The 26731-nt window shown below is 35.0% G+C and overlaps 1 protein-coding gene and 1 long non-coding RNA gene across 3 annotated transcripts in view; both read left to right on the top strand.

Annotated features, from left to right (window-relative positions):
* LOC127874187 (uncharacterized) overlaps nt 1–26731 on the top strand; it is a 365429-nt gene that overhangs the window by 56881 nt on the left and 281817 nt on the right. The gene's annotated exons all lie outside the window — the stretch shown is intronic.
* On the top strand, nt 4527–7382 carry LOC127874234 (uncharacterized). The gene is made up of 3 exons (XR_008046729.1): nt 4527–4604; nt 5292–5436; nt 5876–7382. It is a non-coding gene; the product is annotated as an uncharacterized LOC127874234 (long non-coding RNA).

The following is a 26731-nucleotide window of genomic DNA, read 5'->3' as shown; positions in this document are numbered from 1 at the left end:
GAGCACAGTACATCCATGTTGACACAGAAAGGCAGTAATGACTTTGCTGTAAACTCAGAGCAGGATACATCCATGCTGACACAGAAAGGCAGTAATGACTTGGATGTAAATACCCAGAGCACAATACATCCATGCTGACACAGACAGGCAGTAAAGACTTGGTTGTAAACACCCAGAGCACAATACATCCATGCTGACACAGAAAGGCAGTAAAGACTTTGTTGTGAACACTAAGAGATCCATACATCCATGGGGTGTGCCACAGACGCTAATTACGCCCACTGTTGTGAACAAGGTGCTTAAAGTGAACACGTCTGGTTTTGTTATGAGCACTCAGCACTCCGAGCCCAAAAGGTCTCGCATTGAATTGATGCAAGAGAAGGCTTTGAAAATGACAGCAGTTTTGTTGTGTGGTCCAGTTCGCCCTTCGACTCTCAACCTGAAGAAAGCAGAACTCAAACTCGGCTCTTAGCAATATCAGCAAGGCCAGCATGTCATCTCAGCTTCTTGAGCTTCAGGTGAGACCTTACAGTGTTAATTATTTTGTTGAAATTGGGGCCGAAATTCAGTCCCATTCTCTTCTCAAAAAGTCAATATCCATGATTACTGGCTTAAGTTCTCAATTCATAGTTTCCCAGAAGAAAAAGAATGTTTTGATAGGTAGCAACATTGAGTTATTCAGAAATCGAATTCTACCTTTGGCAATATCAGCGAGGCCAGCATATCAGCTCAGCTTCTTGAGCTTCAGGCGAGATCATACAGTGTTATTCATTTTGTCGAATTTCGGGCCAAAATTGAGTCCCATTCCAAAAATGGTTAAAAAAAACTCTGCACAGAGCTAGCCCCTAGTTAAAGCACATTTTAAAGTTTTTTATCAGAGTAACTGGCTTAATTATACCCCCACAAACGAAGTTTAGGGGGGTATATAGGAGTGAACTTGTCTGTCGGTCTGTCTGTCGGTCCGTATTAAGTGTCCGCTCTCTAATTCAAGTAGTTTTCATCCAATCTTCACCAAACTTAGTCAGAAGTTGTATCTACATGATGTCTAGGACAAGTTCGAACATGGGCCTTGTCGGGTTAAAAACTAGGTCACGGGGTCACTTCGTGCGTTTTAACATTCAGCATGTTGTCAGCTCTCTTATTCAAGTAGTTTTCATCCAATCCTCACCAAACTTGGTCACAAGTTTTTTCTAAATGATCTCTAGGACAAGTTTGAACATGGGCCATTCCGGGCCTAAAACAAGGTCACAGGGTCACTTTGTGCATTTTTAACATTCAGCATGGTTTCCGCTCTCTAATTCAAGTAGTTTACATCCGACCTTCACCAAACTTGGTCTGAAGTTGTATGGAGATGATCTTAAGGCCAAGTTAGAAGATGGGCCTTTCTGGTCGAAAAACTAGGTCAAGGGGTCACTTAGTGCGTTTTAAAACTTGAGCATGGTGTCCGCTGTTTTTTGTGAAGACGACATGCAAAATATTATGTGTCAATGCGGCATGTGGGGGTATTCGTCACGTCTGTGACAAAGCTCTAGTTTGCTTATTTCACTAAGTTTAATTACTATTTTGAACTCACATCTATTGTTTCTTGTTAAATGCCATACAGGTGTATTGTCACACATTTAAAGTTGTTAAGTCTCAGGTATAAGTCATAAACTGTCACATTTAAAGGGGCCTTTTCACAGATTTTGGCATTTTTTTAACTTATTCATTCAATGCTTTATATTGATAAATGTAAACATTGGATCATAAAAACTCCAGTAAAAAATCAAGAAAAAAAATAAAAAAAGGAAAAGAACATTGCCCGGAGCAGGTTTCGAACCAGTTACCCCTGGAGTCCTGCCAGAGTCCTGAAGTAAAAACGCTTTAGCCTACTGAGCTATTCCGCCAAGTACACATTCATGACGTATTTTATACCTTATATAAGCAATCTTCGTAGTTTCACAAAATTTAACGACAAAAACAGAACTCTCCAAATTATTCAATCGTTTCGCGTTGCAACGCTTTATAATTTTTTGGTTTTAAAATCGTCAAAAGATGCATATAATGGCTATATATGAGCATGGTTAATGTTCAGTATTACTGTTTCCTCACAAATATCATAACTAAAACGAAAACTTACGAATCTGAAACAACTTTTTTCAATTTTGTCAATTTACCAAAGCGTGAAAAGATCCCTTTAAAGGTGTGCAGACTCACACTTAAATATGTAGATTGTAACATTTAAAGTTGTGTTGTCTCACATTTTAAATTGTTGAGTATCACATATCTAAATTGCTCAAGTAATGCCTGTTTTTGATTTACAAAAATAAACTTAACAATTTGCTACAAACCCCAAAATTCCAATTTCAAGTTGGTGCGCGTTAAACATTGATACTACGTTATTCTGAGTTCTAATTGGTGAAAAATTAATTGCAATATTCTAAATATCAATTATAGGCACGATGTTTGGCATTTAAAAAAGAGGTCTGTAAAGTAAGGTGTTGCAAGGCTTATTCATGTGTCACTAAACAATCCGGCTTTAGTTTACTTTCTATTTCCTTTTCAGTGAACTTTACTAGCAAACATGACAAACGTCATTGAAGTGAAAGTTGATGACAACCCCCTTCTTGCACAAATACTACAACTCGCTTAAGAAATTCAGCATGAAGACGTCTTGCGTCAGACTACCAAGCCTCCTATCAATATCTCCTCCCATATTGGGTACATCAACACTTCCAACAGCAGAGCCTTGGTGAGTTCGACTTCTGTCTCAGCATGGATGTCGCTTAGCAACAATTGGATGATGGGTGCTGTCAAATTAGGCCGGACAAGTCGCTCGAACTAAAACGATCTGATCCAACAGGTAGAGCAGGCGTTGCTTGACACGTCTGTTAATGTGACTGACCTCGATATGTTGTTCTCGAATAATGTGAATTTTAGGCCTGGAGAGCAGTATGCGATTGACGCCATTCAACAAAAGTTATTGTCGGAGTTCTTGGGTTTGGGGTGGCGCCTTCGGCGTCTGGACTCACTCCATCTCTGTCTATGGCCCAGTCGCAGCAGCAGCAACAAGAACAATAAGTAGTATCTTAGCAGTGTTCTGGGAAATGGGGCTTCATGTATGTGCTTAAATTGTCATCCCAGATTAGCTTGTGCAGACTGCACCCACATTAAGTCCTATTAAATTGTCATCCCAGATTAGCTTGTGGAGACTGCACTCACATTAAGTGCTATTAAATTGTCATCCCAGATTAGCCTGTGCAGACTGCACATTCATTAAGTCCTATTAAATTGTCATCCCAGATTAGCTTGTGCAGACTGCACATACATTAAGTCCTATTAAAGTGTCATCCCAGATTAGCCTCTGCAGACTGCACATACATTAAGTCCTATTAAAGTGTCATCCCAGATTAGCCTGTGAAAACTGCACATACATGAAGTCCTATTAAAGTGTCATCCCAGATTAGCCTGTGCAAACTGCACATACATTAAGTCCTATTAAATTGTCATCCCAGATTAGCCCGTGCAGACTGCACATACATTAAGTCCTATTAAAGTGTCATCCCAGATTATCCTGTGCAGACTGCACATACATTAAGACCCAGTGTATGTGTTTTTAAAATTAATCAACTTGGTAAATAAATAGCAAATAGCAATTGATCTAATATCAGGTTTAATCATAGAAGGTAAAGGCATAGTTTTGTCTACGTTTCGGCCTAAATTCAGCTCTTGAATGAAGCGTTTATCCTTGCATACAAAATCCGCTGTAATAGACTTGTTAAATTTTATTAAATTTTAGCAAAACAATTATTTAAATGACTTCAGCACATTATACAATTATTCCCTTCAATATTTATTTAAGTTCCTGAATTTTGTTTTAAGCGCCGGTTCCCATGCAGTCATAGATCGGTACCTAGCTGAACAACAGGCTGTCTGGTAAGCTGGGCCCGGATAGGTGCAGCCAGTCTAAAGCTGGGGCTCCAAACTTTCCTGCCAAGTGGGCTGATATTACCTCTTCTTCAAGGTACATTGGTCCTGTAATTTACCTTGTATAATGTGCAGTGTGTTACTACTCAAAATTTTATTTCAATAGTGTGTGCGTGTTATACATTGGTAATACTCTATTCTTGCTGCTAACTTAAACTTAATTCATTACATAATTGTAAATATTCACAATCGTTGTCATTTTGTATTGCCTTGAAAGGGTGCATGGGGGAGGTTGTATAGAATTGTAGAATTCTCTCCATCCTTCCATTCTTCCTTATGTCCGTCCAACCCTTCTGGAATTACACGTAACTTAATGCAGATTGGTTAGATATGGATGAAAAATGATTGTATCAAGTGTATAGTATATAGTAGGATGTGTGCTGTGTGTGTGTGTGTTTGATGTGTTTATTGTATACCTCATTTGTATCAAGAGCCTTCAAACATAATGTATTTCTTATATTATTTAATCAAACAACATTGATTGACCTCCAATATAACTGATGCTATTTCAGAATGCATTAATTATTTGGTTTACAGATACATATGCGACAGGGACAGGGAGTGATGCGCAAAGAGCTGGTTTTCTGTTCACAGAGAAATATCCTAACAACTCCAACTCAGCCACTTCATCTCAATAGGTAAGTCCCCTAATCATAGCAAAACGTACACTGTGGCACCAGATCACTGGGATATAAGTCGTCCGTTTACATTCTGCACAGTATGCAACCACAGCAGATTTGCTTATTTCCCTCACAGGTACCCAATAGAACAAGAATGGGATTAATTGTTTGATATGCACAGTTCTGTGGTCTGAGCAGAATTCTACCTTGGGACCTTTCGATTCCTAGACCAGCATCCAACCACTTGACTAAGATCCCACATTAATACAGTATTATGCAAAGACATGATATCTGAGCTATTTTCATGTATTTTTAAGTATTGCCAATGTAAAGTAATGAAATATTAGGATATTTATTACACTCGGGGATTAAGAGAAAGACCCTTTCCCCCATTGCTATGCACCTGGTGAACATATTTGTTTCTCTATAACCACCTGTGAAATAAAGTTTAATAATATACTTTAATTAACTCAACACATATTCTCTGTTGATTTGAAATGATTGCATTGAATGTCTATATTACTTTCAGAAGCTTTCCATCTCTGAAACGTAGTTGCCACAAAATTGGTTCTGTTCAAATCTGTTTATGTTGGCTTAGCAATATGGAAGGCAATGGTTAACAAAGACAATTTCTATAATGCAAATAATGCTTGACATATTTGCACAATTATCTGTCAAGTTTGACACACAATCTACTTTTTCCAGACAACCCGAATATCAAGGCGTTAAGTTTCTTCTGGATGCAGTTACAGTCACAGCTTACAAGCCAGCAGCTGTTGATTTATTGAGATTTTCTCCTCTCTCTGTTACCTGACCTGCTGCCTGTGAACATCCTGCGCATAGAACCTTTGTGAGTTTGTGAGACGTTTGTAGGCTTTTTGTAAATACCTACTTTCTGAGACAGTTTAAGGGAACACTGGTCCGTCTAAACGTTTGTCCGCCTGTCAGGTTGTGTGGCATATATAACCTCAAAACATATTTCTTAATTTGTTATGCAACTCGCCAAACATGTTAATCAGCATGTGGGCGTGTACTGTTGTGTATTTTATATCAGCTTCCTTTTGCATTAGTGGAATTGGAGATAAAAAACTTTTTTTCATTACATGTTCATATTATTTTGCCGTAAATATTTAATAATTAAGGAATATATCTCGGACCACCTATCTATAAATTCAAATCAAAGAAGCTTAAGACCATATGTCAGTTTTGTTCTTTTTCACTGCTTTCCTAAGTAACAAAATCAGAATAATGAACTGAAATTTACATTAACATACCTTCCTTTATTTCAGATCCCATTCGATGTAATTAAACCGGCCAATCAAAAAGACAGCCTGTTACAGCACTTGTCATTAGATTGACGCCATGCATGCCTTTGAAGATCATTTATACATACAATTTAAGCATGATAGTCAATAAGTGCCTGCGTTTGCTTCTTAAACGACCCGCAGTCCTGAGCATTTACGATGGAATTCCTCATCTTGAAATATTGGGAAGGCAGGAAAACGCCTGTCACTGTTAAGACAAAAATGAGGGAATGACAAAGAACAATAAGACCAGCCAAGTCCTGTTATCAGCCAAGTCCTGTGGCCAGACACGTCTTGTGGCCAGCCAAGTCCTGTTATCAGCCAAGTCCTGTGGCCAGACACGTCTTGTGGCCAGACACGTCTTGTGGCCAGACACGTCTTGTGGCCAGCCAAGTCTTGTGATCAGCCAAGTCCTGTGGCCAGACACGTCTTGTGGCCAGCCAAGTTCTGTGATCAGCCAAGTTATGTGGCCAGCCAAGTCCTGTGATCAGCCAAGTCCTGTGGCCAGACACGTCTTGTGGCCAGCCATGTCCTGTGATCAGCCAAGTCCTGTGATCAGCTTAGTTCTGTGGCCAGCCAAGTCCTGTGATCAGCCAAGTTTTAGGATCAGCTTAGTTCTGTGGCCAGCCAAGTCATGCCACATGCCAAGTGTTTTTACCAGCCATGTCCTATGACTAGCAACTTTGTCTCGTGTGTACAGTCTGATTGTATGGGAAGAAAAATCTTCATTTCATATTGTATGGGTATTATGATACTGACAGTTACTTGATGATTAAGTATTTTGTTATATATTGGTAAATAGACCAATATGATAAGGGGAAACTTAGTAATAGCAGTAATGTAAAGTTTTATTTCAAGAGCAAAATAATGCAAGTACTGCTATTGTGTCTGTATTCAGAAACTGACTCTATATAGCTTTATCCTGATTATCGTAAACAGACAGACAAAATGATTTTACAATTGTTTTTTTTAAACATTGATTTTAAGCCTTCACAAAGTTGTTTAAATAATCCTGATACCTTGGACAGTATTTAACTTATTTATTGGCTTAACAAGACATGTTTATTTTTAGTTTTTACCTATAAAATAGCAATATGTGCTAGGTAAAATAATTGATCAGAACGGTTCATAATTGTGATGCTTCTATTTTGATATGTCTGTCATTCTGTCTGTGTACATTTATCATCAGTTTGCTCTTTTGAGGCAGTATTTTATCAAGAATTTCATGTAGTGATGTAACAGCAAAATATCAAATAATAATTTGATTTATCCAAACTATATTAACCTTCTGTTAATTATCAATTTATTTATTGACAACTGAAACTTTGTTTAATATAAACAATAGTTAAGCGCGTTATAAAAATTGTGTGAATGTACATGCATAATATTGCAATAATTGATGCACACATTTAGAAGTGCATCTTAATTGTAATGAAGTTTGTTTAATTATTGAAAAAGGATGCTTTCTTTGTTGAAAAGTAATTCCTTCACAAGTAATTTTGTTTCAAAGTGAGTATTTTCAGGAATAGTGACCCTAGATATGGTTGCAGATTGTTCTTGTTGTATCATATACTGACATGCTCATCATTTGTGTTGACATTTGCATTCTAGCATTAAAAGTTCATTATGCTTTAAATATTTGTATGTCACATTGCGACCATTTTTTCTAATGTAATAAGTGAATAACGTAACACAGATTTATGTGTCTCTGTATATAAGTTTATTTTGTCATTTGTAAATAGATCAACTGCAAAGCTTATGTTTTTGTTTGTACAGTATTCATAAAATGTTGCCATTTCAAACAGATACATTCACTGTTTGAATTCATTTGTACAAAATTGTTTCATAATAAACATCATTTACATATCAGGCTATAGAGAAAAAAGAATTGCTTTGGATGGATGAGCACATTAACCTGTATAGTAAATTAAGACATGCAGAATATCAGATTATTAACATAATAATATACTTTAAGCATTAGAAACACCTTGTTTTATGTCAAGCTTTTCAGTTAACATAATTAAGCAACTACTATCTGGAAATTTGGAAAACAGTGAAGAACGATTCAAGGGAGAGCAACTGTGATATACTAAATAAAAGTCGTCTCCCTTGTTAGAGTATAATTGTACCTCTCAACGTAACAAGAACATTGAATCTTTTTTTATATTATTCCACACTATAAACTATATACTATATTCATTCAGCAATCACTAAAGAAATATAGTTTGCATAATTGTTTATTTCTGTGCGTTCTACCAAATTCACCAGTATGGCATCAATTTAAGTTCATCATATTTTTATTGCCAAAATTGGCCATACAGTGCTTAAAATTTGGTATTCTGACTATTATTAGTGCATGTTCTCATACAATATCACATTGTATATTTTAACACCGAAGCAATTCTGACTATTATTAGTGCATGTTCTCATACAATATCACATTGTATATTTTAACACTGAAGCAATATGTGTTAATATATTAATTTTTATTTATTGACTTGTTATTGCTTGTTAAGGTGTCTAATTTTGAATTATAGCTGTAAATTGATTGTGACTATTTTCCAGTTTTGAATGATTGCTTTTAGTTGATTGTTTACAAGTTTTGTAAAAGCTGTTTTCATGTTGACTACTCCACATTAAATGTCATTGACGCACATTCACTGCGGCCAGGTTCCGTAAAACTCCCAACTCATCTGATGTCTTATGATTGGATTCCATACATAGTGGTTGTTTATACTCAGCTTGCTTTGCATTAAACATGTCTGCTTTGTTGTTGAACAATTATACACAGCTTTTTATTAGACAAAATTGTGTAATATTTCAAATTTTTGATATCAATTTTTTATTTCGAACAAAAATATATTTTGTTTAATTGTATGTATATTTAGCTATAATAAAATTGTTTCTATAATATATAAACAACATATTTATAAGCAATAAACTATATTGGTAAAAGTAGATTTAAGGTTCAAAATCATGTCTTAATTTGTTCGATTATCCCAAATTAACATTTTGCAAAAGCAAAACTTGTTGAATAAAGAAAACTTTATGCAACGTACCACCAGGTCTTTTAACCATTGATTGTGTATCACTAACGATCAGGACTTTATCAGGGATTAATAATTGCCTTTGCATGGCTATAATGTTTGTGTTATTGAATTGAATAATTTCTGTAGTTTGGTGCACATTAATTGTTGTTGTTTTTTTAGACATAGCACATGTCATATAATATAATATCATTGTAGTTTTGGTATGTTTAGGGATATAATCATGTTAATGTATGTGATTTGCTGATCCATTTCTTGTTGTTTCACTCCATCCAATGTATATAGCCATGCATAGAGCAGGAATATTGTTTTACTGTAAAAAAATGTTGTTATAGCAAATAAAAAATGTATGTTAATTGTTTCCTCACTTCTATATAAATTTCCCTTTTGGCGATGGCATATTGTGATTAGGTCTGTCTCTCCGATTTTTCGTTTGTCCCCTGTCATACTTTGGTCAGACTCGGATACCTTTCAGAACCTTAATAACTATTCTGACAGATCTTCACTTGGGGATTGTTCTTCATGCAGATATTATGTATGTCGCTCCAAAGACTTGTTTTGTTGTTTCCACGAGTAATAAGGTAGTGGGAACGAGGTAACTTTGTCATGAGAATGTAAAAGCTTACCCATGGGAATGAGAAAGTAAGTCAATTGAATGACGTACTTAATCATGGGAACAAGTCACTAATTCATGGGAATGACAAACTTAAAAACGTACACGTTAATCTGTGCACACGTACATTTCTAATCAGGGACGACACTTTCCGTCTAAACTGGATTATCGCTAAGAAGAGACTTCATTTAAATGAAAATTACAAAAAAAGCGGAAAGTGTCTTCTCTCATAAGCGTGTGCGAACTGCACATGCTAATATTGGACGACAATGTATGCACATACATTAAGCCCAATTTTCAAGAGCGCGGCTGCTTGTTGTTCGTTATGAGCGTTCGCTCACACTAATGTAGAGACGCAGTTTTGCAAGCCAGTTTGATTTTAACTACGCTGAGAAAGATAACTGCAAGTCAGTCTGTTGTTTGCTAAGCTATGAACGATAACCTCTGCCTGTCTTCACTACCAGCAGTAAAATTATGCAGACGACGAATGCTAGAAGCGTCTGCTCTACTTCTGCAATGTGTATTTAATCAATAGTGTTTAATAGCTTGTAAGACGACATTGGCCAGTCTAGTGTTTATCATTAAAATATGTACATATTGGCTGCGTTCAGGGAAAACTGGGCATAATGCATGTCAAGATAATAATATTAGCCTGTGCACACTGATTAGCCTGTGCAATGCGCACAAGCTAATCAAGGACGACTCTTTCTGATTTTATGGTGTTTTTCGTTTAAAGAAAGTCTCTGTTACTGGAATGAAAATTAATGCATATGCATTGAGTCCTGTTTTCCCAAAATGATGCTTAAAATACCTTTTTATTAATGATTAGAAAAAAAACACATCTCGACCTGTGCTTTAAGACACACTCTTTATAAATGTGAATGGGTTGTGTTCATTTCAAACTTGCGATATAAAAAGCTATAACACTATGTTGAAAACTGAGTTGCGTCTTAGATTATACAATAGCGAACAACTTCAGTACCTTCATCGCTTTGATTTTAAATAATGTACTCGGCTTCTCTGCTGGCGTTATTGCGACGAAAGGAAACTGTTTGTCTATTACTCGGAATGCGAATCTTAGCCGGCCGATACATTCCCGCTTCTTGTGGTGTTCCGAAAAGAATAGTGAAGCGCTGGATTATTAAAAGATCTGTCAATGACAAATGTTTTATCAAAATTAACAGGTAACTAATCAGTTGTGATATTACTAAAACGTTTTTCTTGTTTATTAATATCCATGACATTAATTGATAGCGCAAGCATATATCAGAACTTTTCTTTTTGGCAATTTTTTTTCGGAAATGAATATATGCTTGAGATGGAAAACATTATTACTAGTGCGCTAGAAAATGAATTTGATACTTTACAATGTTTCATAATATATTACATATTTACTATTTGTTAACAATTGTTTAACGTAATGAGAAGGCTTCTTTGATTCATTTCTTAAAAGTTAAAGCTCCTTTAAAATGTTATGTGTCCGTTATTTTAACGCTTTGAAGAGTTATGTACATGACTTGTAACTGAATTTGTTATTCGTCAGTGTTTTTAATAATTTAAATCTGATGATTTTAAATATTAGCATTTTCCCATGTGTCAATCTCATAAACGCAAACGGTAATGTTAATCCAAATGTCAAATCATAACTGTTACTTTGCGATTCAATTTGTTAATGTTGCTTTAAGTAATATTAATTATTCCGTTCACATATGTTCTTAAGCTTAAAACTAAAATTTCTGGTAGATATAAGCATGTAACTCGTCTAGCTGCTGTAGAAGTGCATGCCATAACGCACTCCTGCACTATATAATCTTGCATATTATATGTTATTATTCAAACGTTTCTTGATGGTCATATTTGTTCATCTAGATTCCCTGTATCGGTCCTATATCTTTTGAATGCAGAATGCCGGATTGCCAATTAATTTTCAAACCTGAAATGGAATATATCGAAGTAAAAAATATGTTGTATCGCTTTAAATCTATGAGACGTAGGTTCTTAATATAATGCAACATCCATTAGATATTTATATGAGAAATGACACCCCAGTATTATAATGAGTATATAATTGTGCGTTATTCATTTATTTAATGCAAATGACCTATTCATATGATCCAAACTATTGCAAAAAGGGGGTGAATGCATACATACAGGCTAATCAGGGACGGCACTTTCCTTTTCTATGGAATTGTTCGATTTAAAGGAAGTCTCTTCTAAACAAATATCAAGTCTCAGCGGTAAGTGCCGTCCTACATTAGCCTGTGCGGACTGATCAAGTCTCAGCGGTAAGTGCCGTCCTACGTTAGCCTGTGCGGACTGCTAATAAAGTCTCAGCGGTAAGTGCCATCCTACATTAGCCTATGCGGACTGCTAATAAAGTCTCAGCGGTAAGTGCCATCCTACATTAGCCTATGCGGACTGCTAATAAAGTCTCAGCGGTAAGTGCCATCCTACATTAGCATGTGCGGACTGCTAATCAAGTCTCAGCGGTAAGTGCCATCCTACATTAGCCTGTGAGGACTGCAATCAAGTCTCAGCGGTAAGTGCCGTCCTACATTAGCCTATGCGGACTGCTAATAAAGTCTCAGCGGTAAGTGCCATCCAACATTAGCCTATGCGGACTGCTAATAAAGTCTCAGCGTTAAGTGCCGCCCTACATTAGCATGTGCGGACTGCTAATCAAGTCTCAGCGGTAAGTGCCGTCCTATATTAGCCTGTGTGGACTGCTAATCATCAAGTCTCAGCGGTAAGTGCCGTCCTATATTAGCCTGTGCGGACTGTTAATCAAGTCTCAGCGATAAGTTCGGTCCTGCATTAGCCTGTGCGGACTGCTAATCATCAAGTCTCAGTGGTTAGTGCCGTCCTACATAAGCCATTGCGGACTGCTAATCAAGTCTCAGCGGTAAGTGCCGTCCTACATAAGCCTGTGCTGACTGCTTATCAAGTCTCAGCGGTAAGTGCCGTCCTACATTAGCCTATGCGGACTGCTAATAAAGTCTCAGCGGTAAGTGCCGCCCTACATTAGCATGTGCGGACTGCTAATCAAGTCTTAGCGGTAAGTGCCGTCCTATATTAGCCTGTGCGGACTGCTAATCAAGTCTCAGCGGTAGGTGCCGTCCTACATTAGCCTGTGCGGACTGCTATTCTGGACATCAATTTACACACGTTCATTAAGCCCCGTTTTCCAAACGTGCATTCAGCCCCGTTTTTTTTTCAAAAGTGTTGCTTTTTTACAAATGGAGGAAATGCATACAATACATTAAGGTTCATGTAGAGGCTTCATTTTGAAAAATGTGGGACCCCTAGCATTGAACTCAAATTTGACTAAAGGAAGAGTGCCACATTGATAATGTATACATATATGCTTTAATGGATGTTTTTCCTTCAAACTGCTACCAATTTTGTACATCAACGTATCATAACATCCACAAAATCAATCAAAATACAAAGAGATTTTAACGCTAAAATATAACTAGTGAATGATATCGACATTGACGAGGGCAAGTTACGCTTAAATAGTAAAAAAAGTTTGCATATCTAGAAATATCAAAACTCGAACACATGTCATTTCATCACCATGGGGGCAGCCATTTTTAAATTAATAAAATAGAAAGAAACATGCTAAAAACTCACTCATCGCCTAATTGACATTCCATACGGTTGACGATGACAAATGCATTGGATTGTAATCTTTCCGTTGATGTTTGCAAACTGCACGATCAGACCTCATAAACACTCAAAAGAATAACTATGTAAGAAGCATTTCACCAAGTGGTCCACCAAGATATCCATGCGGATCATGTGGTAGAGCTGTGGCCTCAAATCATAGGGCGGTCCAATGTGATGCATGCAACAGTTGGGTCCACATTAAGTGCGGAAACATTACTCCAGCACAGTATGTAACACTGGGATCATCAGACTCACCATGGATATGCCATCATTGTGCTTCAAATACATTAAACAAGTCAATTACTACATGGGATATGTTCCAATTTAACGACTCATTTTTTGTGGAAGACAATATTAATACTAGTCTTCATTCCTCGCATTCCGAAGACCCTGAGGAAGAAAACGACGCTCCGTCTCCTTTTACTGAGCTTATAAACCTTAGAAATAAACATCCAAATAAATTTATTGTATCACATCTTAATATAAACAGTTTAAGGCACAAATTCTGTGAAATTTCAGAGATTCTAGAACAAAAACTTGTTGACATACTATTTATTTCGGAAACTAAACTTGACTCAACATTTCGTAATGACTTATTTCATGTGTCAGGGTACAAGCTTGAGAGGCAGGACAGAAACAGCAGAGGAGGCGGGATAGCTGCATTCATTCGGGCAGAAATTCCAGCACGCCGTCGGAGGGACTTGGAGTCTAAACACCTTGAAAATATTCTATTCGAGGTAATACTGAACTCTAAGTGGGCAATATCATGTGTGTATAGACCGCCCAATATAACTGACCGTGATTTCTTTCAGAATCTTACTATTATGTCAGACAATATTTTAACTAAATTTGATCACTTTATGATTATAGGCGACCTAAATTATGACCTTCTATGTGACAAAGGTCGGCCACTTTTAGATTTTACAGAAATTTTTGATTTGCACTGCTTGGTAAAAAACCCTACATGTTTTATGAAAAACTGTACTCCATCCTTACTAGATGTTATACTTACCAACTCTAGATCACTATGTATGAAAACCCAAAATTTTGCTACTGGAATTAGCGATTGTCATAACTTTATCTGTACAGTTATAAATAATACTACTCAAAAAAATTGAAAAGGTTAAAATAAGTTATAGAAGCTTCAAAAATCTCGATGTAAATGCCCTAAATGCTGATCTGTCAAATATCAGAATCCCAAATGTTAATGAGATTGACCCTAGATCAGAAAATGTAAATAGTTTGTATCAAAATTTTGAATCTGCTGTTTCAGACATCTATGATAAACATGTACCAGTAAAGCAAATGTACAGAAAAGCGAAGCAAGTACCTTATATGAACAAAACATTACGTAAAGCAATTTATCTTAAAAAGATGTACCTGCACAAATTTCAAAAACTTAAATCACATGAAAATTGGGAAATTTATAGGAAACAAAGAAACCTAGTAAATAAATTAAAACACAAATCAGCAAACCAATATTTTCAAGAAAGATGCATTGGTGGGGTAAAAAACTCAGACTTTTGGAAAACTATTAAGCCATTTCTATCAAATAAATCAAGTACAGAACTGCCAAAAATAATTCTACATGAAAACAACAAAATCACAACGAAAGACAACGATAATGCTGAGATTTTTAATTCATACTTTGCTAATGTTGCCCAGTCCATCGGGGAAAACTACACTTTTGATTTAGATAGTCACCCAAGTCTCAAAAAAATTCATGAAAATTATCCAGACATTTGTACCTTTAATTTTAAACCAGTAGCCATGCCCGATGTTGCCAAAGTAATTAATATGCTAAATGTAAAGAAAGCCACTGGAGTGGACAAAATATCAGCTAAGCTTTTAAAAATGGTAAACCGGCTTTAACTGAACCTCTTACTAATCTTGTGAACATTTCTATTGCCACAAGTACTTTTCCAGATAAACTCAAAATAGCACAAGTAACACCCTTATATAAGAAAAATGACCCTTTTTGCAAAGCTAACTATAGACCAGTAAGTGTCCTACCAATGCCCTCTAAAATTTTTGAGAAAGTAATTGCTAATCAACTTAACTCTCATTTTGATAAAATTTTTAATAAATTTTTATGTGCATTTAGAAAGGGACATGGCTGTCAAACCACCCTATTAGAACTCCTGGAGGATTGGAGGCAGGCTCTCGATAAAGACCATTACGCCGCAGCAATTATCATGGACCTGTCCAAGGCCTTCGATTGCCTGCCGCACGATATATTACTGTCAAAGCTGTCAGCGTATGGTATGTCAGAGCCTGCGTCCAGACTCCTCCAGTCTTACCTTTTTAACAGAAAGCAGCAAATCAAAATAGGAGATACAGTTAGTTCATGGGCCAGTATAACAAAAGGAGTACCCCAAGGGTCTATCCTGGGGCCCTTACTGTTCAATGTCTTTATTAATGATATTTTCTATTTTATAAACAAATCTACCCTTTACAATTATGCAGATGATAATACTCTTTCATTTTACACAACAAACTTTGATGAACTTATAAGTGTTTTACAACATGAAAGTAACATTCTTATTGATTGGTTTCACTTTAACAAGATGCAAGCTAACCCTGACAAATTTCAATCTTTTGCAATAGGCAAATTAACTTCTTGTAAAAAACCGTCATTTAAGATAGGTGATGCTACTATAACTTGTGAAAAAGCTGTTAAACTACTTGGTATTGACATAGACTATAAACTAAATTTTGATACTCATATACAAGGATTATGTAAGAAGGCAGCCACTCAAATTAACATCTTAAAAAGAGTTGGTAGAAATTTAAGTGTAAAAAGCAAGCTTTTAATTTTCCATACCTTTGTATTATCAAATTTTAATTTTTGCCCAATGACCTGGCATTTCTGTTCAGAAACTAATATTAAAAAGATGGAAAAAATTCAAGAAAGGGCAATTCGTTTTATATACAACGACTATAGCACTCAATATATCGATCTTTTACAAAAGGTAGACCTTCCGTCCTTGCAAATAAGACGTATAAGATCAATGGCTATTGAAACATTTAAAATCATAAATGAAATTTCTCCACCTTTGTTAAATGATTTAATTGTTAAGAGACAGTCAACCATAAATTTTAGATATACCAATATTTTACAGATACCACAGGTACGCACAACAACATATGGTAAAAATTCTTTTAGATATGCTGCCCCCTCGCTGTGGAACTCCCTACCAGAAGATTTTAGAAAATGTACAAATTTTTCGCAATTTAAAACTTTAATTGGGACATGGAATGGAAAAATCTGTAGGTGCAAATGCTGTAGACTGAATGGGATTTCCACAGCAAGGGAGCATCACATCACTTAGTTTCAAGTACACTTTCTGCTATAATGTTATATAATGTCAGTTTTGCTTAGCTTTGTGTGCTTTGGTTGCTTAGCATGCTCTATATGCTTTATTTTTACTTAAATGTTATATGCTGTTAGTGTTTTTCTTAGCTTTGTATGCTTTGTGTGCTTTGCATGCTATATATGCTTTGTAGGCCCTATATGCTTTATATGCTTTGTGTGATCTGTATGCTTTGTACTCTTTGTGTGCTTTGCATGTTTTTTGTGTGCTTTATATACTTTATATGCATTGTTTGCATGTATACTTTGTGTGCTTTGCATGTGTTTCTTGCTCTATATACTCTATATGCCTTGTTTGCTAGGTGTATTTTTGTGTGCTGTGTATGCCTAGTATATTTTGTATGCCTGGCATGCTTTATGTGCTTTATTTGCGTTGAATTGCTATGTATGCTATGTATACTTTATGTGCCCTACGCTTTGTATACTCAGGTTGCTTTGTACGCTCTGTACGCTTTGTATGCTCTGCATGCTATGTATGCTATTTATGCTTGATATGTTTTTTATGCTCTGCATGCTGTGTCTTAGTTGATATTTTATTCTTTCTCTTAAAAAATTATCTGACTTTTAATGTAAACAAATCTAAATTTTTTAGTACCATATCTGATGTTGTAATATCATGCTATATATTTATGTGTATATCTGCCTTTTAATTGTAGAACAAATTGTTTACAGTCTTTCAGCTTTTATACACTTGTTATTTATTATTCATTATGTTTTATAGTCGGTTGTACAAGCTGTCTGAGCTTATGTTTGTTGTTTAACCCTTGCCGACTCAAAATAAATCTTATCTTATCTTATCTTTTACCAATGTTTACAATCGTTGTCGAATCACATATACTTTATTATTGCGCATAAAATAGTACGCTTACAGACTTACAGAAAGATCTAGATTACTCCGTTCAATTCATCACGGTATACTATTCTATTGATAATATATAATAATACATCGCTTTAACAATCTAAAAGTAGTAATAATTCTTTTAAACGGAGTTTTTAATAACGAAAGTGAAAACAACGGAAGTTGGTTGGATATTCTGTGAGATGCACTTCGGCTCCAGAAAAACAATACAAATTAACTAAAAAGACGTGTGGGGGACAATTTTCAGCTGGAAACTATTTCAAATAGGGTAAGTGATGATATCTCTACGCGGTCATTTCTGTTATTTAGTGTGATCTCTTGCTGATTAATGTTAATAGTTGTTTTACAAGTTGCCACCAAACTGTCAAAATAAGCATGTGTTATCTCAGGTATGTGTATACACATACCCGGTTTTCTCACCACTGCACGTGGTTTCGACCGATTTGTTTTGCACGTTTTTCTACGGATCACAGCGATGGCCACGCTTTCAAATGGGTAAAAGGAATCGAAATATAAAATCAATCGTTTTGCCAATTTCTTTATATTCCTTTACAATTTTATATGTCGTCTGCAATCTATTTCAATTTGAGATGGTTTCAACTTTGCAATTTGGTTGAGAGGTAAATAACAAAATTGTTAAGCCTCTGAAATAGAATTGTGACTCTTATTATCCACCATACCTGGATTGTTAAAAAGTAGTTACGTTTTAGTTATTTTTAGAACTATGTTTAGGATATTTATCCAAAAAAGGCAGTTGAATAAAAACTCATTTGTTGTTTTATGACAATAATTTTCTGTGAAATGTTGCTAACTTGACCTTGTATATGTATATAGCTTTGTATTTATTCAACTTAAGGTAGTGCATATCATTCCTAACTTTAGATTGAGATTTTGTAATTTAGTGTAAAAAAGTATTGGTTTTAAACCAAAATACGAATAAAGCACACAAATATTGAATGTCAAAAATGTGTTTATGTTATTCTATCCGTCTTTAGCTTTAAAATGATATATAGTTTGACCATATTGTACCACATTCAATGAAGAAAAACCAAAGCGAAGTTTTAATGAATTTTATCCCCCCCATGAACCTTAAACATAAACGAATTAATACAGCGGATGTGACTGCTTTTGAACAATAACTACATACATTTGTGGTTTAAACCGATTGATGACTTCACGCCATACTTGGCCCAGAATTATCACTAAACGCAAACGCGTAAACAAAAATCAACCTGATTATATATCAATTTAAATTAAAGAGTTTTATAAGATAGTAATCGTATTTTATCTAATTGCGTTGGATTCCATATGATTACCGAATGTAATAACTTAAGACTTCATTTACAATCATAAGTAAATCTGTAACATTTTGTACAATTTTACAATGTATTTGGGCTTCAAAGGCGGGGTTTTTATTCAATGTCATTAAAACCAGTTTAAGTTTTAAACCAAAGTTTGTTCCTGTTTTCAAGATTTTTTTTTCGTTCAAACTTCGATATGGGACAAAATATATGAGTCTCGCTCTGGGTAAACGGGGCTTAATGCCTTAAATACGTACAGAACTGTCCGGAACAACATGTTGATCATGAAGTCTTAATGCATTAAATACGTACAGGCTACTCCGGAACAACATGTTGATCATGAAGTCTTAATGCCTTAAATACGTACGGGCTAATCCGGAACAACATGTTGATCATGAAGTCTTAATGCATTAAATACGTACAGGCTAATGCGGAACAACATGTTCCGCCTGAAGTGAACTTTCGCGAAGAAAATACCTCATTTAAACTAAATATACCATACAAGCGGAAAGTGTTTTCCCAGATTAGCCTGTGCGGGCTGCGCACATGCATTGAGTCGCATTTTCCCAGAGCGAGGCTACAATATATAATGTTTGCACATTGATTGAACTGCAGAATTATCAACAGCTTCTGATTAAAGGAACAGTATAATGTATGCACATTAATTAAACTCCAGAATTATCAACAGCTTCTGATTAAAGGAACAGTATAATGTATGCTCATTAATTGAACTCCAGAATTATCAACAGTATCTGATTAAAGAGACAGTATAATGTATGCACATTAATTGAACTCCAGAATTATCAACAGCTTCTGATTAAAGAAACAGTATAATGTATGCACATTAAATGAACTCCAGAATTATCGACAGCTTCTGATTAAAGAAACAGTATAATGTATGCACAATAATTGAACTCCAGAATTCTCAACAGTATCTGATTAAAGAGACAGTATAATGTATGCACATTAATTGAACTTCAGAATTATCAACAGCTTCTGATTAAAGAAACAGTATAATGTATGCACATTAATTGAACTCCAGAATTATCAGCAGCTTCTGATTAAAGAAACAGTATAATGTATGCACATTAATTGAACTCCAGAATTATCAACAGCTTCTGATTAAAGGGGCCTTTTCACAGATTTTGGCATTTTTTAACTTAATCATTAAATGCTTTATATTGATAAATGTAAACATTGGATCGTAAAAGCTCCAGTAAAAAATCAAGAATAAAATTAAAAAAAGGAAAAGAACATTGCCCGGACCAGGTTTCGAACCAGTGACCCCTGGAGTCCTGCCAGAGTCCTGAAGTAAAAACGCTTTAGCCTACTGAGCTATTCCGCCGAGTACATATACTTGAAGTATTTTATACCTTAAATAAGCAATCTTCGTAGTTTCACAAAATTTAACGACAAAAACAGAACTCTCCAAATTATTCAATCGTTTCGCGTTGCAACGCTTTATAATTTTTAGGTTTTAAAATCGTCAAAAGATGCATATAATGGCTATATTAGACCATGGTAAATGTTCAGTATTACTGTTTCCTCACAAATATCATAACTAAAACGAAAATTTGCGAATCTGAAACAACTTTTTTCAATTTTGTCAATTTACCAAAGCGTGAAAAGATCCCTTTAAAGGAACAGTATAATGTATGCACATTAATTGAACTCCAGAATTATCAACAGCTTCTGATTAAAGAAACAGTATAATGTATGCACATTAATTGAACTCCAGAATTATCAACAGCTTCTGATTAAAGAAACAGTATAATGTATGCACATTAATTGAACTCCAGAATTATCAACAGTATCTGATTAAAGAGACAGTATAATGTATGCCCATTAATTGAACTCCAGAATTATCAACAGCTTCTGATTAAAGAAATAGTATAATGTATGCACATTATTTGAACTCCAGAATTATCAGCACCTTCTGATTAAAGAAACAGTATGATTAAAATGTTTACCAAGAAGTCCGTTTTATTATTGCATGTAGGGTTTTGTATTTCGATGAAGGATATCATAAGGAAATATTTATGCAGTGTAAGTGATCAAAGTCTGCTCGTCTCCTTCAGCCAACATTTCTGAAAAAATGTGTTCCTCTTGTGTAAGTGATTGAGTACTGTAAGCAATTTATTTGTGGGACATTTTCGTTGATTTCATGGGTTGACCCAAAATTTAACAGAAACATATCGGAAGTTGACCGAGGAAAATTACTTTACATGACAATGAAACATACATGTTTTGGGAAAAAACACACGAAATTTCGAGCCGATCAATAAAAATGATGTTACAGTATTCAGAAATATCCAGTGCGCAAAATGTATCGAAGTCTTTTATTTTGATGATTGGATTTCAGATAAAAATAATGTTTTCGACAGCAAATCATTAAAATTCGCATTATTTGTTGCCTGAATTCCACTTGCCTTATTTCGCGGCCTGATACGGTGGGTCGAGATTATTGGAGGAAACCATTGAATATTCTACTTGTAATCTGAGATAGAAATATAGATGTAGTAGATTTTTTTTAAACGAAAAATATCGATAAAGAGATTGTATCTCTTGAAAAAGAATCGGTGTTCAGACTCGGAAGTAAGTTATAAGTACTCTCATTATAATAATAATAATAACTTTATTTCACGAAGATAACACATTAAGAAATAGCATATCTTTTTTACAATGTGGTCTTCAAAAAACACAGTATATGTAAATATAACTCAACAATGTCTAGCATACTGCAATCAGCCTTTAAAAAAAATAAAAATACAAAAGCATCATATAATGAAAATAATAATACTAATACAAATAATATTAATAATATAAAATAATATTCATAAAATTACAATAATAATAATAATTATAATAATAATAATAATAATAATAATAAAATAATAATAACAATAATAATAATAATTATTATAATAATACTACTAATGGTTATTTCATTCTTTCATAACAACAGATAATCACAAAGCAAAAAGAAGAGGAATAAAATACCCAAAGGCGGTATTTTAATCCATACAACCCACAATATCAAAAAAGGTTTTGCGTTTGTAGCAAATGATTTTTAAGGTGCCGTTTAAAGGAAATAATTGTAGGTGCTTGTCTTATAATATTTGGAATAAGGTTCCATATATTTCTCGCACAAAAGGAAAAAGTACGCTTTCCGTAATTCGTTTTAAATGCAACATATGATAAATCGTTGTGGGTGGTGGACCTAAGAAAGTATGTATTGTTATTTGATACAAAAATAAAGTCATCAAAATAAGGAGGCATTGAGCCATCTAAAACTTTGTACACTATAGTCCCAACAAGAAATTTACACCTATTTTCAAATGACAACCAGCCCAGTTTATTGAAAATCGGAATTGAAGGAGAGGAAAACGGCTTATTCATTATTATTTTTGCAGCACGTTTCTGTATCGAAATTACCTTCTTTAAATTTGATCTTGTGGCTGAGCACCATATTGTACAACAATAGTCCATATGTGGTAAGATGTATGAATTATAAAACAACTTCATTGTTTCATAATTTATATAGGGTTAAATGCGTTTTAATAAGGCTAGCTCTGAGTTGAGCTTTCGACAGACGTTATTTATATGCAGTTTCCAAGTGAGATGTTTGTCAAAAGTTATACCAAGTAAATTATGATGTTCAACTTGATCAATAACAATGTTGTTGATTTTAAGTAATAAGGTGTTTGCAGACTTTTTAGCACTGGAGAATATCATGCATTTAGTTTTGTTTGGATGTATTAACATATTGTTAAAAGAGCACCAATTTGATATTATATCTAAGCCATTTTGCAAAGTACTTTGAATGCTTTTAATGTCAACATCAGCTGCATGTAAGGTAGAGTCATCTGCATAAAGATCTAACGCTCCCTTTTGAAGGAAAAACGGCATGTCATTAATATATTTAAGGAAAAGAAGAGGGCCGAGAATAGATCCTTGAGGTACCCCGGCTTTTATAGTTTGAAAAGCTTATTGTTGTGTTCCGACTTTGACGCATTGTTGTCTGTTAGATAGGTACGACTGCATCAAGGTAAGCACACTCTCAGAGAAATGATACATAGAAAGTTTTTTAAGTAAAATATCATGATCTACTAAATCAAAGGCTTTCCTAAGGTCAAGGTATACTGTCCCTACAATTTTTCAAGAATCTATGTTTTGTAGCCAAGAATCTATAAGTCGAATCAATGATGACTGACAAGAATGATTTTGACGAAAACCAGACTGGAAAGTATGCAACAATTGATGTTTTTCAAGAAATGACTTCATTTTATTTAAAATGTGTCTTTCAAATATCTTAGAAATAGTAGGGAGTATGGAAATGGGTCTATAGTTGTTTAGGTCATTTTTATCTGATTCTTTATGCACAGGCAATATATATGCATTCTTAAGCCTGTCCGGAAAAATTTTGAATGAAGATATAACTTCAATTACTTAAATGTCAAAGTTATGATATGATATGCTATATTGATTACAAGACCGAGAACGCGAGAACTTGATACAAAGCAGCAAAATAATAATGAGAGAAAACGGGATCACGATGTCTGTCTGTCTGTCTGTCTGCCTGTCAAACGCGAATGACGAATAAAGCAAACTTTTAAATACCGTATTTTTTTTACAATTATTAGTTTATATTGATTCAAATATCACGACTGGTATATAACGAGATACCTCTGAGAATGCCTTATTACATAAAACAATAATCCTACAGTACGTCACAGTGATGCGAGGGTACCATGCGGATGGGATTAGTATCATCGTATATATATTTCCACATTTCTGCTATATTATATGGCTCCCATATATCCGAACCAATTTCTCTTTTACAAACTACTAATAACTCATTTCTTAATGCAATTTTATCTTGCAAAAGATCCATTAATATATATATATATATAAACTCGCATCTTACGAACGATCAAAACCTCAATATTTCTTTCTCCGAAACTTTTTTTTGGTGGAATTCAATTTAAAATCAGTAGCATATCTGCATCTAATCAAGGAAAAGGCGATATAAAAAGACATTCTAAATAATCGCGCGTTCATTTGAATAGATTACCTGCCTTAAACTCATCGGCATATCAGAAATACGTATATGGACAAAACGTGTCCCCTTCAAAGCGTGATTAACCGCGTGCCCGTGCCACTCGTTCGTCAATACTTACTAAATAAAACTCAAACTATCTACACACATCTCGACTAACTTCAACCACAGTGAATAGGTAATCGGGATAAATATACATGTAGGAAATTAGGGACAAAACAGTCATAGACCTGTATCTTGTCTACCGAACCAGGTGCTTATACCCACGTGCAGTATAATTCTTAAAGGTGTCGCACACGTATTACCAGATTCGGTTTCAGGGAGACAAAATCACAAAGATTGGATTATCTTGTTGTTTTATTTTACTGGAATTTAAGGTATACTGGGTTTTGCGCTTATGTTAAAAGGTTGCTGCATTCTTATCGAATGGCACCATTCAACATCAATAATTCTTTACGGGGTCAATATATCGGAAAAGTAGCACCGGATTCGGGTTCATGTAGACAAATTCACATACATATGACTATCTGATTGTTTTATTTCACTGGAATTTAAGGTTTACTGGATTTTGAGCTTCTGTTAATAGTGTGCTGCATTCTTATCGAATTTTACCATTAAAACTTAATAATTCTTTTACGGGTCAATTAATCGGAAAAGTAACACCTGATTCGGATTCAGCGAGCCAAAATTATAAAGATTTCACTATCTAATTGTTTGATTTCGATTAAGTGAACGAGAGAGCGAGCGAGCGTTTTTCAAGTGTGCACGTAAATAGGACGTCAGTAGGATAAGGGGGCTTAACATATTTTGATTATAACTTTTTTATTTTTTTATATTTTTTAACTTATAAACAACACTATAAACTGTTTATGTTTTATTATATATTTTATTTTTTTATTTTGTATTATATGATACATATGTATTTTTGATTTTTTTAAATAGATAACTTTTGAACGGCTTTAGATATCTTAAAAATTCCAACGAATTCGTGATCAGCGTAGTCATAGGCATATAGATTTAAACATCTCTTTGTTTGATTTTTAAGTTATTTTTTTATTTTCAAACAAGGTTATGTTACAAATGTTACGGACATAACATTTCGCATGCATTGCTTCAATATCATATTCTTAATTCTATCCAACAGTTCTGCATTATAATACAAACGTATACAATATAGTTAAGAAACTAAGTCATTCGCATCATGCCAAAAAATGAGTCTGTGATTGAACCCTGATCGCCTTGTCGAGAAGCGAGTATACCAACAACTGCACTGTTTTCCTGCTCCTTCAGACGCTTGCTGAATAAAAGCGACTCACATTACGATAATAATTGCAAAGCGGATATACCGAAAATGAGCAAAGAATTTTAAATGAAGCTATTGTATCGTACGCATCGAATTTTAGGAATTTGCGTAAAATTCAAAATGGTTGCGTATTCAATACGCATGATATTGTATATTTCTTTGCGTTTTTAAACATTTAATAGGTTGAAACACGCCGATACACAGCTTATCTGGGGCACTGAAGAAATGGTCGACTTTGATCACTTTAAACCTTAAAAAGAGCAACAAACACACACAAATCTCATTTTATTTGAGGGTACCCTTGTTTGACACGCTCTTTCGCGGTCCCCAATTGTCACACAACCGTAAATTTGGTATCGTCAGGTTTGGCAACCGTATATCTATCCATATTTACCCGATAATAAATAATAATAAATCTTATTCAATAAAAATGAGCTAAAAAAGCCCCAAAAAAGGTTTATCAGTTCCGTGCGGAACAAAAAATGTTATTTCTTTATAATGTTTTTAACATCCTGTCTGACTTTCAAAGACCTTTCCAACGGTATATTTGGTCACACGGTACACTGTTGCTAAATAGTGCCTAACGGTGGTGTATATTTTCACTTTTAGTGGTTCGTAACCAAAAAAAAGTGTCTCCATCACGTTATAACTTGTGTAGCACGTTTATTTTGTGCACGATTTTTAAATGTCAAGTGTTTATTTTGTTGGAAATTCAGTTATCTTTCCGACAATATATAATTATTTCTTGTAACTTGCGAAATAAAATCAGCAGAGTTCGATAAAGGGCCCGACTTTGTAAAAACAACACAAAAAACAGCCCAAAGGTCCACAACTTCAATATTACCTCTCCTTACCCCCGGGCACCTTACAAGGGGCTTGTAAGGATTCACACCCTGCATCTACACACCCAAAATAAGGGGTCTAGCTATGAATACTAAGAAGAAAACAAATGTACTTCATCAAAAATACTGCTCAAACGACCGTATATTCTGAAGTCATTGCGCCAAGGGCCATAACTTTTGAACGGAAAGTCCGATCCTCTAAATTCTTTCAAAGCCTAACGCGCGCTGTGAACACCTGTCCAACGATATCATTGGGGGTTAACTGAGTCTGAATTATGTCCCCCTAGCTTAGACCGATTCAAGTGATAGAAGTTGGCAAGGTAGGATATCCCCAGTCTATAGCGATATTGTCTGGATTTTTTTTATTAAGGGGCTGGATTTTAGGGGTTCGAGACCTAGGTTGGCTGATGTTGTTTTGCTGTTTTCAGAACATAGGGAAACTTGGTGAAAGGAATCAAAATTAGGGCCCCAGCCCTTCAGCTAAGCGTTTAGTTGGCCCGATGTTCTACAGCGCGATCGTTAGTTACGAATCTCTGACGACAACATTAGCAGCGTGTTCTTTAAAAGAGCAACCGGCATTGATTGCTATTAAAATCGTTGATTATACACTGATTGATACACAGGACAAAAGTTTCGGAACAAAACCCACGTCGGGTCCAGCGGCATAATAGTGACCAGCCAGGCAGCCTCAAGCTGTCAATATACGATTTGGAGCTGCCTGACTGGTCAAGATTATATCGAATGGCATGTTTACACAGTTATTACTTACTTTACA

The sequence above is a fragment of the Dreissena polymorpha genome, chromosome 1 (assembly GCF_020536995.1).
Source record: "Dreissena polymorpha isolate Duluth1 chromosome 1, UMN_Dpol_1.0, whole genome shotgun sequence".
NCBI classification, from domain to species: Eukaryota; Metazoa; Mollusca; class Bivalvia; order Myida; family Dreissenidae; genus Dreissena; species Dreissena polymorpha.
This window is presented reverse-complemented; position numbering and strand designations above follow the sequence as displayed.